The sequence below is a fragment of the Lepus europaeus genome, chromosome 8 (genome assembly GCF_033115175.1).
Source record: "Lepus europaeus isolate LE1 chromosome 8, mLepTim1.pri, whole genome shotgun sequence".
Taxonomy (NCBI): Eukaryota; Metazoa; Chordata; class Mammalia; order Lagomorpha; family Leporidae; genus Lepus; species Lepus europaeus.
Window position 1 is genome coordinate 62126900 of NC_084834.1, and position 20256 is coordinate 62147155.

General features: G+C 35.0%; 1 non-coding gene across 1 annotated transcript; it reads right to left on the bottom strand.

The window, feature by feature from the left end:
* Positions 1-952: 952 nt before the first annotated feature.
* On the bottom strand, positions 953-1056 carry LOC133766113 (U6 spliceosomal RNA). Its single transcript, XR_009866665.1, has one exon. It is a non-coding gene; the product is annotated as a U6 spliceosomal RNA (small nuclear RNA).
* Between the last annotated feature and the right edge of the window lie 19200 nt (positions 1057-20256).

Consider the following 20256-nt stretch of genomic DNA (forward strand, 5'->3'; position numbering starts at 1 on the left):
TAGATTAAACATATATTTTATACAATATTAAATTACATACATGCAGAGTCACATTTAAAGACATTAAACACTACCAGATATAGGATACTAAGCACTTATATTACCGATTCTTGTTGGAATTCATCTTTCCCTAAGACTTAAATTTCCAAACGTACTATATGAGGAGCCGGCAGACTGGGTAAAACTGCTGCCTGCGAGGCCCGCATCCCATGTGTATGCCAGTTCATTTCCCAGCTGCTCCACTTCCAATCCAGCTCCCTGCTAATGGCCTCGGAGATCAGCAGAAGATAGCCCAAGTGCTTGAGTCCCTGATACTCACACGGGTGACCCAGATGAAGTTCCTGGATCCTGGCTTGGCCCAGACCTGGCTGTTGTGGTCATCTGAAGAGTGAACCAGCAGGTGGAAGATCTCTTTCTCTCACTGACTGTGGTGTGTGTGTGTGTGTGTGTAACTTTCAAATAAATAATTTTTTAATGAAGTGTACTAGGCGAGTAATGGCCTTCAGGACTCCGTCATCAATATTCTAAGAACTTGATGAAAGTGCACGCACTGCTCTTCGCTACAGGGGTATAATTGTCCTCTAAGCACATCAGAAGAAAGGATGGAGTTTCAATGTTAAAAACACACGTGGTCCCATTTTTCAAATGCAGGCATAGCAGGCTGAAGAGTTGAAAAGGAAGTATGCTACATGAAGGATGCTGAGTTGTGTCCATTTGCTGAGGTTTAAATATAGATTTTTTTTAATTTTATGTTCTTTTTTTTCCTGTCTATTGTTTGAGAGGCAGAGAGAGAGAGTTAAAGACAAATTAAGAGAGAGAGCTCCCACTCACTAGTTCACTTCCCAGTTCGCCTCAACGACCAGAGCTAAGCCTGGCCAACACCAGGAGCAGAGAATCTGATCAATCTATATTCATATACATAGATCGTTTCACCCATGTGGGATAACTGGATTGATTCCAATTTTGGTTCATGAATTTGGGTGTCATCTTTGCTCAAGGATCATGCTAATTGTCTCTGTCATTTCAAATTGTAGCTTATGTGTTGCCAAAGCAAACATGAGAAATAAATGCTGACACCATCACTGCCACCTCCCAGGATCTGCATTAGCAGAAACCTGGAGTCAGGACCCAAGGCCATGGAAGGAATCCAGATACTGTGATGGGGAACTCAGGTACAGAAACTGGATCTTACCACTAGGCCAAATGACTATCTTCAATTAATTTTTCAGTTGCTGTTCCTTGTAATAATTTTTGCCCTTAACACATCATTTCAATGATCTTTCTTTGACCAGTTATCCTGTTTTATTTTCTTTTTTTTTAACTTTTATTTAATGAATATATAAATTTCCAGTGTACAGCTTATGGATTACAATGGCTTCCCCCTCCCATAACTTCCCTCCCACCCACAACCCTCCCCTCTCCCGCTCCCTCTCCCCTTCCATTCACATTAAGATTCATTTTCAATTCTCTTTATATACAGAAGATCAATTTAGTATAAAGATTTCAACAGTTTGCACCCACATAGAAACACAAAGTGAAACATACTGTTTGAGTACTAGTTATAGCATTAAATCAAAATGTACAGTACATTAAGGACAGAGATCTTTCTTTAGATGTAGAAAGTCTGTATAGCATGGGGCTGGCATCATGGCACATTAGGTTAATCCTCTGCATACGCAGCTGCATCTCATATGGGTGCCGGTTCTACTCCCGGTTGCTCCTCTTCCAGTCCAGATCTCTGCTGTGGCCTGGGATAGCAGTGGAGGATGGCGCAAGTCCTTGGGCCCCTGCACCCATATGGGAAACCCAGAAGAAGCTCCTGGCTCCTGGCTTCGGATCAGCGTAGCTCCAGCTGTTGCAGCCATTTGGAGAGTGAACCAATGGAAGGAAGACCTTTCTCTCTGTCTTTCTCTCACACTGTCTGCAAACTGTACCTGTCAAATAAACAAAAAAGTCTTTACAGCTAATGAGAAGAAAACAGCAGAGAAATTAGGTTCATGTGAAAATATAAGTGAGTGGACGTGATCATTATTATCTCAAAGTATAATGTTGACACAAAAGTAACACAAAATAAGGATTGTTATTCTTTTTTAATATTTATTTATTTATTTGAAAGGCAGTGATACAGAGAGAGAAGGAGAGAGAGAGAGAGAGAGAGAGAGAGAGAGAGAAATCTTTCATCTGCTAGTTCACTCACCAAATGGCCAGGGCTAGTCCAATCTGAAGCAAGGAACCAGGAGCTTCTTGTGGGTCTCATGCGTGGGTGCAGTGGTCCAGGCACCTGGACCATCTTCTGTTGCTTTCCCCAGGCTCATTAGCAAGGAACTTCATCAGAAGTGAAGCAACCTGAGTAAATAATTCTTAAAAAAAAAAAAAAAAAAGCAGCAGCAGAAGAGGGGCAGCCTAGACTTGAACCAATGCTCATATAGGCTGCTGGCACTGCAGGTCAAGGTTTAACCTGTTATGCCACAGCGCTGGCCCAATAATTATTATATATTAAGTAATCACTATGTGCTGGCCATTTTAATAGGCACATTATTTAAAAACTCTCTTTATCCCTTCTATTCCTTCTGTATTTTCCATTTGTCCATGGGAACGCTGACAATCGAAGATCAATGAAACTGTGATTGGATTACCAGATTGCCTGACTAGAGAAACTCATACTTTGTATGTGACCTTTATGTATTCCTTCCTTTTTAGTAATCGTATATTTTATTATTATTTGAAATATATACAATCCAAATGAACACACAGAGAGGATTGTCTTAGAATTATTTTATATAAAAGTAAAATTTTAAATGAGGTATTTTATGTTCTAAAATTTATAGGTAAGCACAGTAGTCCCACATTTCTTTTCACTAGTTTTAAAAAACAAAATTATCTTTATATTGTAACCTAATTACCCTCTTAAGAAATTTATTGTTGGAATATTTTCAGCACATACATAGAAGGAAAATGAAGCAGTTGAAATTACAGGCATACAGTGATTACCCAAAGTCTTAGGGCTGAAAAATGAAGCTTAATACCACTTAAGCTGTCACTAAGTCAGAGTTATGAGTATACTCAGGTGAAATTCTTGATAATTGCTTATAATTTTTGTGTTTGCAAAACAATTTCCTAGGCAGATGTTTCTGCATTCTACTAAATGTTCCTGCCTCCATCAAGTGTTGAACATTTTTCCTGGTTTATGCTCCAATGAATTAATCATTTCCAGTCTTTCAAGATGATTACCTGGTAACATTAACATACAAATGTACAGTGATCACTATGCTATTATGAATTCCTTACACTAAGCACACTTGAAAAAAATCAAATTTGTCTTTGTACTTGGTATGGTGCCTTGTTCAGAAAATGAATTTATCACAAATTCACTGGCCTTGAAAATTAAGTATTAATTGAGATTTGGCTATTAGAAAATTATCTCAGAAAAACATCATTTAACATGTAATTCTTTTAAATTCGGGACATTATAAATGAGGTCATTGGCTCATATGCTTGTTTATGCCAGTGGCATAAGCTAGCATCACTCCAGTTTCCAAGATCAGAGAATGCTTATCTAATCTCCCTTGTCAAATTTTATTTTAAATAATATTTGTATCAAATATTAACTATTTTCCAGAAAATTATCCAAAGTACAGGTCCCTCATAAGTTTCTAAAATTATTTCTATATATATTTTTGTAGCCATCAAAAAGAGAATTACCCTCTCACACTCTAAAAGAAGTATGTAGAGGGTGGGAAATATGCTTCTTTGAGATGAATGGAAAGGAATATAGATTAGCTTCTCTGAATTTTAGAATATGAATGCATCTTTTCAGGGCCCAAATAAATTCAGATATCTATGCCTGTTATAGTCTATGAACATAATTTAGGGATGTCTCCTTAACACTCGATACTTATTTTAAGGACCTAGCCCAGACTGTAACCATTTCGTCTTCCTGAGTCAGAGTAATGAACTAGAAAAGTGGTTATAGATCTAATCTATATGATACATAAAGAGCAAACTGTTGCAAAGGAAGTGACATCAAATACGTTACCTGCATTTCCAAAGCTCGTGAAATGAGGGCTTTTTGTAGGAGTACTGTGAAATGCAGGGGGCTTTACCTCCCATCAGTGACAGTTTCTACCACGGGGTTGCCTGTTGCACATCAGGGTGCTCGGGGAGGTTACGCACCACAGAGTGAAGGGCAGGGTTGGCTGCTCTCCAATGCCTGCAAACCTCATCTACTGCCCTGGCAGATTGGGACAATTCCTTTCCAGCAACCAACCAATGCTCTCACTCAAGTTCTGCTTTCTTGCAGCTGATGAAGCTTTGAGTGCCATTTGAGCAGATATTAGCTTGTAATACAGATGCTCTTCGACTTATCATGGGATTACTTGCCATAAACTCATGGTAAGTTGAAAAAAGTCAGAGGCAAGTGCTGTGGCATAGCGGGTACAGCTGCTGCCTCCAGTGCCGGCATCCCATACGGTTTGAGACCTGGCTGCTCCTCTTCCTATCTAGCTCTCTGCTGTGGCCTGGGAAAGCAGTGGAAGATGACCCAAGTCTTTGGGCCCTACACCCGTGGGGGAGACCTGGAAGAAGCTGCTGGCTCCTGGCTTCAGATTGGGGTAGCTTCGGCCGTTGCAGCCAACTGGGGAGTGAACCAGCGGATGAGACCTTTCTCTCTCTCTCTCTCTCTCTCTCTCTCTCTCTCTCTCTCTCTGCCTCTCTTTCTCTCTCTGTAACTCTTTCAAATAAATAAATCTTAAAAAAAGAAAAAAGTCATAATTAAGAGACACATTTGATATAGCTGCAGCACATGCTAGTTTAGCAACAAGATAGCTGCAGAGTATCAGTTGTTCCTCCACATAATTAAAAGACTGATTGAGAGCTGCAGGTCCCTGCCATTGCTTAGCAGCTTGAGAGAGAACACTGCACTACATATTGCTAGACTGGGGAAAGATCACAATTCACAATTCAAAGTAGAGTTTTTACCAAATGCTTATAGATTTGACAACATTGCAAAGTGAAAAGATTCAAATTCAAACTATTGTAAGTCTTAGATTGTCTGCATATGCATTATTCAATTCCTATATTTATGATATAATCTATTTGTATTAATATTCCACCAATGACTATGGCATGTCAAAACTTCTTTTCTCTAAAAAGCCAGTTTTCTACAATTGAAAACCATGGTTCTTGAGACTTAATAACTATTATGTGTTTAAAAATACATCTACTAAGAAAAAAGGTGAGACTAATTGAATTGTCATCTAAAAATTGCATTCAGTTTCAATTTCTTTGAAATATTATATAATAGTAATAAGAAGAACCCCACAAAAATGTAGGATTTAGCTTCATGATAAAATTACAAGAATTCACTGAACATGGTTCATTCATTTAATGAGTAATTTAAGCAGTTGTTATGTGTAATGGTTTTAGTGAATAATACAAAAACATCAAGTCCTTATCAGAATTATCTTCTAGAAAGAAAATAAATTAACAGCATAAATAAATAACCTGTGGTATGACAGTCATAAATGGAACGAAGAAAAGCCATGTAGGGATGAGAATGGGGAAAGAAATTTTTGATTTTTTTTAACTGGGGGGCATAGATTTCAATTAAGAATAAAGACAAACAACCTAGTAGTACATCTCAAGGAACAGAAAAGCAAAACAGACCAAACTCAAAATTAGAAAAAGGAATGAAATAAAAAACAAGAGCAGAAATAAATGAAACTACAACTACAAAAAGCAAAACACAGAAAAGATCATCAACAACAACAAGAATTTGTTTTATTATAAAAAACAACCCTTTAGGATTAACGTTGTTTCCACCTCCCTGTCAATTGATTCAACTTCCCACCAGCTGCGTCTGACCTAGCTTTCTGCAAATTCATCCTGGATGCAGCAGAGCATAGCTGAAGCTCTTGAGTCCTTAGTACCCATGTGGGAGATTCAGATGGAGTTCCCAGCTCCCGGCTTCAGTCTGGCTCATCCCTGTATTTTGTGAACAATTGAGAAGTAAACCAGCGAATGAAAGATCTCTCTTTGTGTGTGTGTGTCTGTCTCTCTCTTACTCCTCCCCATCTCTTCAAGTACATGAAAATTGTTTTTGTAAACAAAGACTAAAAAAGAAAAAGAAAAATTAGAGAAAGAAAGAGAACATTAAAACTTATAACAGAAACAAAAGACCGTAAGAAATTATTATGAAGAACTAACCACCCTAACAAATTAGAAAACCTTGAAGAAATGACAAAATTCCAGGATGTGTAAAGCTAACTAAGACTACATCAATCAAGAAGATAAAGAAAACCTAAACAGACAAATACTAACTAATGATTTTGAAGCAGTAATGAAAAGTCTCCCTTTGAAAAAGAGGTAAATACTGGATGGGTTCACAACTGAATTCTATGAAATATTTAAAAAAGTAAGAGTCCCAATGCTTTACAAACCAATCCACAAAATGGAAAAGCTGAACTTCTGTCAACTTCTTTTCAAGGGGCCATAATTATCTTCAAACCAATACCAAAGACACAACATAAAAAAGAAAGTATATCAAGAGATGTAGAAAAAGCATTCAATAAGATGCAACATCCCTTGATGATTAAAACTCTCAACAAATTAGGTACAGAAGGTACATAACTCAAAATGGTAAATGCCACCTGTGACAAACCCAAAGCCAATATCATACCAATGGGAAAAAAATGAAAGTGTTTTCCCTATGATCTGGAGAAAGAAAAGAAAATATAATTTCATCACCATTATCAATACAATATTGGAAATATTAGACCAACTAGGAAAAAAGAAAGAAAGGACATCCAAATTGGGAAGGAAAATTAAAATACCAATGCTTCAAATATCTCATGACTTTATATACAGAAAATCTAAATATTCCTCTCAAGGCTGCAGAATTAGGTAACAAAGTTGGTAAAGTTGCAGGACACAAACTCAGCAAACAAAAATAATAATAACACTTTTATATACAAATAGAAAACTTGCTGAAAGAAATTGAGAAAGCAATCCTATTCACGATAGTTAAAAAATAAGAATAAATTTTGCTTAGCAGGCGCCATGGCTTAACAGGCTAATCCTCCGCCTTGCGGCGCCGGCACACCGGGTTCTAGTCCTGGTTGGGGCGCTGGATTCTATTCCGGTTGCCCCTCTTCCAGGCCAGCTCTCTGCTCTGGCCCGGGAGTGCAGTGGAGGATGGCCCAAGTGCTTGGGCCCTGCACCCGCATGGGAGACCAGGAGAAGCACTTGGCTCCTGGCTTTGGATCAGCAAGATGCGCCAGCCGCAGCGGCCATTGGAGGGTGAGCCAACGGCAAAAAGGAAAACCTTTTTCTCTGTCTCTCTCTCTCTCTCACTATCCACTCTGCCTGTCAAAATAATAATAATAATAATAATAAATTTTGCCAAACTAACTAAACATGTCCACAATAAAAGTTATAAAACTATTGATAAAAGAAAACATAGGGGACACAACAAAATTGAAAGATATCCCTTATTCAAGGATTGGAAGAATTGTTCATACTACCCAAAGCAAACTATATACTAATGCAATCCCAATCAAAGTACAAATGACTTCTGTTTACAGAATTAGAAAACTAATTATAAAATTCATGTGACAAAAAAGAACCACAAAACAATCCTGATCAAAAACAAATAAACAAAGCTGGATGCATCACAATACCTATCTTCAAAGACTACCATGAGGTAATAATAAATAAAACACTTTTTTCTGGTGTAAAAACACATAGAGCAATAGAGTAGAGAAGCAAAACTAGACAAATGGGATTATATCTGACTAAAAACTTCTGCATAGATAGTGGAACAATCAGCACAGGCAAGACAAGTGACAGAATGGAAAGAATTCTTTACAAGATCTTTGTCTGACAAGGGCTGGCGCCGTGGCTCACTTGGTTAATCCCCTGCCTGCAGTGCTGGCATCCCATATGGGTGCCAGTCCTAGTCCTGGTTGCTCCTCTTCCAGTCCAGCTTTCTGCTGTGGCCCGAGAGGGCAGTGGAGTATGGCCCAAGTGTTTGGGCGCCTGCACCTGCATGGGAGACCAGGAAGATGCACCTGGCTCCTGGCTTCGGATTGGCATGGCTCCAGCCATAGCAGCCATTTTGGAGGTCATTTGAGGGGTGAACCAACGGAAGGAACTCTGTCAAATACATAATAAAAAATTGGATTTCTAAAATCATTTAAAAAAAGAACTTTGTCTAACAAAAAATTAATGTCTAGATTATATAAGAAACTCACTAAAAATCTCAACAACAGAATAACCAAACCAATTAAGAAATAAACAAAGGATCTGAAGAAACATTTCTCAATAGAAAATTAAAGTGGCCGGTTATGTACAAAACATACTAATATTATTAGCTATCAAGAAAGTACAAATCAAAAATATACTTAAGTGTCACTTGACCCCAGTTAGAATAACTATTTTTAAAAAAGACAAAATATTAACAAATACTCTCTTGAATATGAAGAAAGGGGAACACTTATATACTGTTGGTGAGAATGCAAATTAGTGTAACTGCTATGGAAAATAAAGTGGGGATTTCTCTAAAGATTGGAAACACAAAAGAACATATGATGCAGCAAACACACCACAGGATATAGATAACCAAAAGTCATTGATATTTATCCAGAGGATTTGAAGTCATTTTATCAAAGAGATACTTTAAACACAAAATTTATCAAAGCACTATTCATAGTAGCTGGATATGAAAGTGTCCATTATCAGATGATAAAGAAATTTTTTTATACATAAGCAATTGGATATTACCAGGCCATAAAAAGAATGGAATACTGCCTTTTGTGGCAAAATGGATGGAACCAGATGACATTGTTAGGTGAATAAACCACACATAGCAAGACATCTATTTCATGTTCTTCCTCATATGTGGAAGCTAAGAATACTTAGTCTGTACACAGAGTTACAAAAAAGTAATAAATTCCTAGCATTATAAAGCATAATGTAATTATTGTAATTCACAACAAACTATTACATATTTAGTGAGCAAACAGAGGAATTCTAAGATTCCAACTATAAAGTAATGTCAACAGGGGAAATCATTGATTAACCTGATTTAATCAGTATGTGTTGTATGCGTGTGTTAAGATATCACCATATCCAATAAATGTTAATGATTGCTAATAAAAATTTCAAAGAATAAATTATATATATAATTTAAAGTAAACCAGGGGTAAGTGCTATGGCACAGTGGGTTAAGACACCACTTTGTATGCCTTCATCCCAAACCAGAGTGTCTGGTTTGAGTCCTGCTTACTCTGATTCTGAACAAGTTTTGTGATAATTTCCCTGTGAGGCAGCAGAAACTGGGCTAGAATTTTAGTTTCCTTTTTTTTTTTTTTTTTTTTTTTTTTTTGACAGGCAGAGTGGACAGTGAGAGAGAGAGACAGAGAGAAATGTCTTCCTTTGCCGTTGGTTCACCCTCCAATGGCCACCACCTTGCTTGGGATACTTTGTTGTGCTTCTTTTCTCCTGGCTTTGACCTAGACCAGCCCTGGCTATTATAGTTATCTGGAACATAAACCAGACGATTAAAGATCACTTTCCCTCTGTTTTTCCCTCACTGTCACACTGCCTTTCAAAAAGTAAATATGTAAAAACAAATAAATAAAATTCAGTAAAACAAATATCAGCCCAGTATGCCTGGAGGATTTTTTACACAGTGTCTTTACATTTAAAATACAACTCCTGTTTTTAATGAGGGAGTTATTTCTGATTAAATAAAATTTGTTCTTGAATATTGAGACTGAGTGTGTCTTGGTAGCACAATTATTTTGGGGAATGGGCCAGGTTTTTGTTGAATATATGAAACAATTACACTGTCATAGAAAATGAGAAAGCACAGTGAAATATTTGTTTTGGAAATCTGAAAGGTTGGTAGGATCAGGACCCTTAAATATTCATATGATTTAAACACAGTGGCTCATCTGCAAAGAAGCAATAGGCTTAATAGTTGCAGGGTAATCATTCCTGTACCCAATTGTTCTATCAATACTGTTTTTGTTTTCTCTCTACCTGGGGCCAATCACTTTTAGACAAAAGGGGCAGGGGAGGGTAGTAAAATGTCAACCGACAAATTCAATATGATTGATTCAAATGTCCAAGAAAACCAGGAAGTTAATTTAGTGATTACCTTCCCATTGACGTTGAAGTTGAAATCAAATATTTCTTTTAGGTGCCTGCAAGTATATTGCTTTGTAACTAGCTGTGAAATTTTAAAGACAATGTTCTGAGATAAATGAATTAACAGATACCTTCAGCCAGACAAGGTGATGTATGTGTCTAGAAGACTGTAGCACATTGAGTGCATTGTTTTTCTTCACTGAATTGTGCTTGTTTCCTTGCACCTGACATTTATTTAGAACAAAAAGAGTTTCTAAATTACATATAATAGCACAATAGAATTTCGATGTCATATGACTAACACACACCATATTATCCTCAAATCTAAACAATACATAACTCTCATAATTTAAGCATATCTATTCTCACAAAATTCAAACAGTATTGTAAAAAACTTACACATGTTATGATGTCATCTTATGTGTGATCCTATATGAAGTAGTTTTAGTGGCTATATTGAGTCAAGCATAATCATTGGTTTTCCAAAGTTATGCTCACCTACTTCCCAAGTCAATGATGTTTTCTTTCACCAACTCTCTGCATAAATTTATTTGAGCCACATAGAAAAACTGATTTTTGAACTGCAACTAATTTCTGAATCATAAAACTCAATATATGTCTTCTGTACTTGAAGAGGTAGGACCCAAGAATATATAAGACTCACAACTAGCCTGTGGGAATTTCAGCCTTTAACTCTGGAATATAATACAATGCTCCTGTGAAATTTTCTTCAGACAGTCATACAAAATATATTACAATTTTGTAATATGAATTCATTTTAACATCTTTATTGAGATATAAATAACAAAAAATTATACATTTTTTAAGGTGCACAAGTCGTTGAGTTTAACAATATGCATTCACCCATCAGTACAATCATGGTATTAAGTATATCTCTGACATTCAAAAGTTACCTGGAATCCTCTTTTTTGTAATGATATTTAACATGACATCTAACTTCTTAATAAAATTCTTAATGCACAATGCAGTATTGTTAGTGATAAGTTTTTTGATATAGATCAGAACTCTTGAAATTATTCATCTTTCATGACTGAAGCTAAATTTCCCGTTACCTTCTCCTCCAGGTTCTAGCAACCGCCATTCTATTCTCTGCTTTTATGGTTTGACTATTTAATTATCTTGTATTAATGGATCATATGGTATTTGTCACTCAGTGTCTGTCTTATTGCAGTTAGCATAATGTCCTTCAGATTCATCCAGGTTGTGGCCAAGTGGCAGAATTTCCTTATCTTTAAGGCTGAATGCTATCACATGCATCTGTAGTTTGATTCAAGTCCTCTTCCCTTATTGTTCTTTTTTCCAACTGTTCTGTCCAGAAGTGAAAATAGGATATTAAAGACTGCACTATTTATTGCATTGCTGTCTATGAGTACTTCTCCCATCATTTCTAGGTATATTTGTTTCAGATGCCAAGTTTCTTTGATGTTGGGCATATATATCTTTATAATATTTTACTTTTTATAATGTCCTCCTTTGCCTCAAAGTCTATTTTGATGTAAAGTCTATTTTGTCTGCTATAAGTATAAACACCTCTGCTCTCTTTTTATTATCTGTTACATGGAATACTTTTTTTCTTTCATGATAAAAGTGTTACTTAGAAATACATAATAATTATATACATATAAAATTATATGTATGCATACTTGCATAGTATTTAAATGTATAAAGCAAACATTGATGTATCTAAACGGGGAAATTTACAGCAGTACACTAACACTAAGAAATTCAATACCCCTCTTTCAAAAATTGATAGAACATCCAACAGAAAATGAATAAGGAAACAGCGGAATTGAACAGTACAGTAGAACAAAATGAACCTAATAAACTTGTAATGTAATTTTAATATCTGTTTTGTATGCTTGATCACACAAATTAAATGGAGTTGGTTTTTCTTGTCGTAGTCTACACTAACTTTGTAGGCACTAACCAGATGTAGCCATTGAACACCTGAGATGCAACCAGCCTAAAAAGAGATATATCTGGTCCTAAAGGAGTATAAAATTTTGAAGACTGGTGTAAATAAAATTATGTAAAGCACTCAATAATAATTCTGAACGCATTTCATACTAAAATAATAATTCAGACATACAGGCTTAAATTGAAATTTTGCTAAAATTAGTTTCATCTGTTGTTTTTTATATTCAGTGTAACTGCTAGATATTTTAAATTTCATATGTTACTAATCATTATGTTCATAATTTTTTAACCTATTGCACAGTAACTGTCTCAAGTTAACATCTTTTGAGACCAAGTTGACAAAGCATATCAGTTCTATTAACATCTGTAGAATATGCCTGCATTTTCAACTAAATTAGAATATCTATTATGTGTCTTATTTATGAAGAATGATATATTAGCATCTATTATTATAAATAATTTATTTTATTACTTGAAATGAAAGATTTTATAAATCACTCATACTCTGCTACAAAACATCTTCCTGGTAATGCATTCTGGGATTCAGTGGATAGTGGCTTCAGCCCTGTCACTCATTTGAGAGACCTGGATAGTGTTCTAGGCAGGGAGCTTCTTTGGAAGTGGAGCAGCTGGGACTTGAACAAGGTACTCAAATATGGAACTTGGGAATCCCAAGCAGCAAATTAATCCACTGTCACAATGCCCACCCCTAGTGGTTTCTAAGCTTCACTCCTGCTTCAGTAGGCTGAATTTTTTTTCAATTTTTCCTTGGCCTCATTTTGGTCATAATACTCATTGTAAATCTGACTGAAATTAACCAATAATATTCATGCTGCAGTTTCAATGATTCAGTGCTTAGAATTTTCTTCCATGAAACAAAGTAGTTGATAGTAATAGATTTTCATAACTACAACAAAATACTTATGACAAGTGACTTATGAATGAAGAAGGTTGAGTTTAGCTCATGGTTATGAAAGTTCATAGTCCATAATCAGCCAAACTCCTTTAGTTCAGCATCAGGTGATGGTGGCCTTGCTAGCAGACTTCTAAGGCAACACAGAGCATCCTGTGGCAAGAAACAGTGCTTGCAGAGGGAGGATAACATGGGAGGAGCCAGAAGGGCCCATCTTGTCTTTTATTACTGATTATCTTGTGAGAAATATCTTCTGGGGGCAAATCTTCAATTACCTAAGGATGACCCAACATGATCACCTCCTATCAACCTTGAGTGTGTTCATTTACTACCCTCTTAACACAATCAACTTCTCATCAGCTTCTGCCTTTGATATACATGATGAAATCACAACTTTAAAAAACAAATGTGTTTAAAATACATTTGTACTGTTTAGCTCATCAGCTCTCATGGTAATGTTATATTAATAAAAAGAAAATATCCAATGTAGTTCATAGATACAATTCTAATATCATATTTTTTTCTTTCTTATTGAGATAACATAACTTTAATTTACATTATACCAGCACTGTTCACAATAACCAAAATATGGAATTAACCAGTGTCAATCATTAGATAATGTAAAAAGAAAATGTGGTGATATATATACATATATATACATAATTTATATATATATACATACAATGGAATATTTTTTAGCATCACATCATAATGGATGCAACTTAAAGACATCATTTTGGTGAAGTAACCCAGACACAAAAAGACAAGCACTGTATATTCTCATTTACATGTGAGAGCTACAACTTAAAAAGAAAAAAAAATCAAAAAATAAAACAAACACATAAAAAAGAAATGTCTGTGTGTGTGTCAGTATTGCTGTAAATATAGTTTTGTCAAACTCTGTTTTATATATTTGTTAAAGCATGTGTTATATCATTTTCAAATTGATGGTTAAAAAGGATGTACTACTGTATTCTACTGATTTATGATTATTTTAAAATTTACTGTACATGAGTGAAATGTCATCTTTTTATAACTTGTACTTTAATGAGATTTATTTAAAATATGATAATTTAAAGGAAGAAATACCTAAACACAGGTTGGAATAGATTATGAATATATTTTTAAATACTTCCTCAAGAATGAACATGTAATGAGAAAAATTCAGAATAAGCACAATACAGATTTTTTCTTTTTTTAATTTATTTTTAAGGAATACAAATTTGTAAGTAAAACTTAAGGAAAGTTATTCTTTCCACCATATTTGCCCTCTCATGCATGCTTCCACCCCTTTTCCTCCCCCCTCCCCTTCCCAGTCCCATAGTCCATTAAGATTCAATTTCAATTAACTTTGTACACATAAGACAAACTCTATGTTAAGTAAAGATTTCAATAATTGTATACACACACAAACAAAACAGAAAAAGCCTGAGAATTAGTTTTACAGTTAACCCTCATAATACAACTCATTGAGGACAAAGTCCTGCATGGAGACTTAGTGCACAGTGACACCTGTTTGTTAATTTAACAGTTAACACTCTTATGTATGATGTCAGTGACCAGCTGAGGCTCTTGACATGAGCTGCCTAGGCTATGGAAGACTTTTGAGTTCACGAACTATATTAGTATTTAGACAAAACAATAATCAAAGTGAAAGATCTCTCCTCCCTTTAGAGAAAAGTACATCCTTCTTTGATGGCCATTTCTTTCCACTGGGGTATCACTAACAGAGATCCTCAAAACTGAATCGAAAAAAAATTACAAAAGATCAACAAAACAAAGAGCTGATTTTTTGAAAAAATAAACAAAATTGACACAATATTGGCCCAACAAACCAAGAAAGAGAGAGAGAGAGAGAGAGAGAGAGAGAGAGAGAGAGAGAGAAAGACCCAAAATCAATAGAATTAGATGAAAAAAGAAATGTAACAACAGACACCACAGAAATAAAATGAATCATCAGTAAGTACTACAAAGAGATGTTTGCCAACAAACTGGGAAGTCTAGAAGAAATGGATAGATTACTGGATACAACCAGGATAGATTCCAGGACACAACCTACTAAAATTGAGCCATGAAGACATAGAAAATCTAAACAAACCATAACCAAGATGAAAATTGAGTTAGTAATAAAGGCCTTCCAAACAAAGAAAAGCTCTGTACCAATTTTTCTCAGGTTATTCAAAATAATTGAAAGGGAGAGAATTCTCCCAAATTCTTCTTAAGAAGCCAGCATCACCTTAATTTCTAAAACTGGAAAAAGATGCAAGAGATAAAGAGAATTACAGACAAATTTCTCTGATGAACATAGATTCAAAAATCTGCAACAAGATTCTAGCCAACTGAATCCAACAATGCAACAGAAAAATCATCCACTCAGACCAAATGGAATTGATCCCTGGTATGCAGGGATGGTTCGACAATCGCAAATCAATCAATGTGATACATCACATTAACAAACTGCAGAATAAAAACCATATGATTATCTCAATAGATGCAGAGAAAGCATTTGATAAAAGACAACACCCTTTCATGATGAAAACTCTAAGCAAATTGGGTATAGAATGAACATTCTTCAACACAATAAAGGCAATTTATGAAAAACCAATGGCCAGCAGCCTATTTTTTAAAAGGTTTATTTATTTGAAAGAGTTACACAGAGAGAGAGGAGAGGCAGGAAAAGAGAAGTCACTGAACTAATGGTTCACTCACACAAACTGCCTGTAAAGGCCAGAACTGTGCTGATCCAAGGCCAGGAGCCAGGGGTTTCCTCCAGTTATCCCATGTGGGTGCAGGGGCCCAAGGACTTGGGCTGTCTTCCACTGGTTTTGAAGGCCGTAACAGAGAGCCAGATTGGAATTGGAGCAGCCGGGACTCGAACTGGCACCCATGTGGGACACCAGAAGTACAGTCTGCAGCTCCATCGACTATGCTATTGAATAGGGAAAAATTGGAAGCATTCTCACTGAGATCCAGAACCAGACAAGGATGCCCACTATCACCGTTGCTATTCAATATATTCCTGGAAGTTTTAGCCAGAGCTATTAGGCAAGAAAAAGAAATCAAAGCAATACAAATTGAGAAGGAGGAAGTCAAACTATCCTTATTTGTACATGATATGATTCTACATATAGGGAATCCAAAAGACTCCACTGAGAGCCTATTGGATACCATATAAGAATTTGGTAAAGTATCAGGATATAAAGTCAATACAAAATATCAACAGACTTTGTATACAGACAATGCCAAGGCTGAGATTAAGCTTCTAAAATTAATACCATTCGCTGTAGCTATAAAAAATCGAATATCCTAGAATAAATTTAAGCAAGGATGATAAATATCTCTACAATGAGAACTGCAAAACATTAAAGAAAGAAATAGAAGAAAGTACGAAAAAATAGAAAAATCATCAAAATGTACATTCTTCCAAAAACAATTTACAGATTCAATGCAATAACAATTAAAATACCAAAGACCTTCTCAGATTTATCAAAAATGAAACTGAAATTCATATGGAGACACAAGAGACCTCAAATACTTAAAGCAATATTATACAACAAAAATAAACCTGGAGGTATCACAATAGCATATTTCCAGACATACTACAAGGCAATTTTAATCATAACAGCATATTACTGGTACAAAAACAGATGGATAGACCAGTGGAACACAATAGAAAAGCCTGAAAAGAATACAAGCAACTACAACCAACTTATATTTGATCAAGGACTGTCCCTGGAGCAAGGACAGTCTATTCAACAAATGGTGCTGGGAAAACTGGATTTACACATGCAGAAGTATGAAGCAAGACTTCTACGTTACACTTTACACAAAAATCCACTCAACATGGTTTAAAGATCTAAATCTACAACCCAAAATCAACTTATTAAAAAACATTGGAGAAACCATGCAATACATTGGCACAAGCAAAGACTTATTGGAAAAGACCCCTGAGGAAAAGGCAGCCAAAGCCAAACTTAACAACTGGGATTACCTCAAATTGAGAAACGTCTGTATTGCAAAAGAAACAGGAAAGTGAAGAGGCAACCGACAGAATGTGAGAAATTATTTGCAAACTATGCAACTGATAAATAATTAATAACCAGAATCTACAAAGAAATCAAAAAACTCCACAACAAAACAAACAAACCACTTAAGAGACAGTCCAAGGACTTAAACAGACATTTTACGAAAGAGCAAATCCAAATGGCCAACAGACACATGAAATCAGGGAAATGCAAATCAAAACCACAATTAAGTTTCACCTTGCCCCAGTTAGAATGGCTTTCATACAGAAATCTACAAACGAGAAGTACTGGTGAGGGTGTGGGGAAATGGTAAGCTAATCCACTGTTGGTGGGAATGTGACCTGGTGGTAAAGCCACTATGGAAGACTAGAGATACCTCAAAAATCTGAATATAGACCCACCATATGATCCAACCATTGCACTTGTGGGAATTCATCAATGGGAAATGAAACAAACATATGAAAGAGCTATCTCTACCTCCATGTTTATTGCATCACAATTCACAATAGCTAAGACATAGAATCAACCTAAATGCCCATTATCCAAAGACTAGATAAGGAAATTTTGGGATATGTACACTATGGATTACTACACTGCAGTAAAAAAAAAAAAAAAATCCTGTCATTTGCAACAAAATCGATAAATCTGGAAATCATCATACTTAGTGAAATAAGCCAGTCCCAAAGAGATATTAAAAAAAAAAATCAACATAGACAAAAAGATAACTGTATCTTTCCCAAGAGAAATATTTAAAATTCTTGGCAAATCTTTACCTGTGATATTTTATTCTGCAAGTAATTCTATATTTATATACTTGCTTGCAAATATATAAAACTTATATGTTAAATAAAATATGTATACTTATATATTAAAGTTTATATGTTTATATGCATACTTATGAGGAAAGTGTCCTCATACATTCATAAGTTTATGAGAAAATTTACTAGATAAAAATTAAACTAAAGTTTATTTTCATTCAATTTTCATTTATTTATTCTCAAAATTATTCATGGATTATTAAATTTAAAAAGAAGTTATTTGAGACACTGTAGAATGAGAGAAACAGCAGAAATTTTCAGTAGGCAAACTGATTTGAAAAATCAGTCTTCTGTACTTCTATTTTGAGGCATCAGTGAGGATAACTTTTTTTACATTTCAAAGTTGTATACATCTAGAAGAATTACTTAAAGGCTGCTTTAATTTCTTTGTGTTTATTTATGATACAAAGTGTAAAGGCACTTTACACAACATAAATTTCAATGAAATTTGATTTTTATAACTTATTTCTTGTATGCAACTATATGAAATCTAAAAGTAGTAATTTGACAAATATGTAGAAAATATACTTATTTAGAGCAGTAGATGTAGGAGTCAGGAAGCTCTTGACTAGGAACAAAACAAGAAGTGGTAATTTACATATAACACTGCAAAAATGAGCAAATGGCACCACTTCTAAACAGTGGGCAATTAATATGCAACAGGTCATTTTAAGAATGTTTAAGAATTTCTCCATGTTTTACTCTCTGATGATAAAATTGCATTTTAAAATAATAAATAAAATAAATTAAATGTTTTAGTATCATTTAAATGTAACATGGAATTGCAGCAAGTTGGAAATTGCCTATAGTCCAGAGTGAGTCATTTCTGTGGATTTCATTTATAGTCAGAAGAAATTAATCAGGCTTAGTTTATAAGAAATACCATGTCAAATACTCATTTCAAAAATCCAAAGCCATATAAAGCAGTTGATATCAAGTTTGAATGTTAAATTTGGAAAAAATACACACGAGATCATATATTTTATATTACAAATAGGACTATGTCTTTGCATATTATTAAATGTGTTCATAACAATATTTTTTTTGTTTTTATAACTCTACCTAAATAGAAATAAAGGTGAATACCCATACCCATATTCAATCTGATACTAGTAGACTTGTTTGCTTTCCAAAATCTAGTTCCTAAATTAAAATAGAGGAAGATAAGCTGTACATGACTCTAGAGGAGTATTTTGTGTTGACCCATATGGTCTTGATGTTCCTTTCAGCTTGACTAAACCTCAGGCAGCTTTCTTCCCTGACTACAGCCCTCATATATCTACTCCCTAGGGGCATTTACTTTAAGATCTTCTTCTGTCTTTTGAATTGTAAATCTTTCACAGCACAACAATATCTTTCTCCAGGACAGGAGAGGTATCCCTTTGAAATATAGAAATCAAAAGATTGAGTCCCTGTCCAGGAGCCTAACTTTGACAAGTACCAATTATCAAACCTATTAGAGGGTCCAAAATCATTGACTAATCTCCATCCCTAACAGTATTCAGTACTTTTCCTTAACTCAACCTATCCATCAATAATTCTACCCTTTGTTTCCTAAGAGTTGAGTTCTATTCTCTCTTCTCTTGTCAGAGTGTTGACTCACGTTACCAAAGTCTTGAATGAAGTCCCCCTTCTTGCTAGCTAGGTGTGGAACAATTATTCTTTGACAGTTCACATAATATCCTCAAGAATAATTCAATATTAACTAATTATTCTCAAATGTCATTGTCCCTATTTTCCCTCCCAGGATTAAGATATTGCAAGCCACTGGCAATTAATATTTGTATTCAAAAAATCATTTGCGAAAAAAAGATGACTTAGATAACAGCATTAGGAAGCTGCTGCAATTTGTTTTCCACAAGCTGTAAAATGTCCTTTGGAAAGATAACTTGCTTCTGTATGTGAGTTTGAGAATCCTATGCTACACATATAACTGGATAATATCCTACATTCAACAGCAAGTTGGTAAACATCTCTAAGGAATGTTGAAATGATATACTAACAGTAGAAAAAAGATAAAATTAGACATAATACTTGAAAAAAAATGAGACTTGAGAAGTGGAATTTTATGTAAGTGGAAAATTTTCTTTAAGTGGAAAAGAGAATTTTACACAGTATCAATAGATGAACATCAAACAAGATAAAAGCAAGAGACATAGCTGGTTATTTAAATACCAGTTGCTGAAGCATCATGCCATATGCAATTTACTGTTGGGAAGCCCAAAGTAACTTGGTGATTGGTGACTTGGCCTATTGGTGATAGGACCAATGTAGCTGAGTGATTTTTCCCAGCTTTACATGGCATTTCATTCTGAACAATCTAAACAAGTTTTATTTTCCTCATAACCTCCTATGGTTTCCCAAAACACATGGGAATGTGATACGTACTGTGAGATAAAAGTAAAGTTTTAAG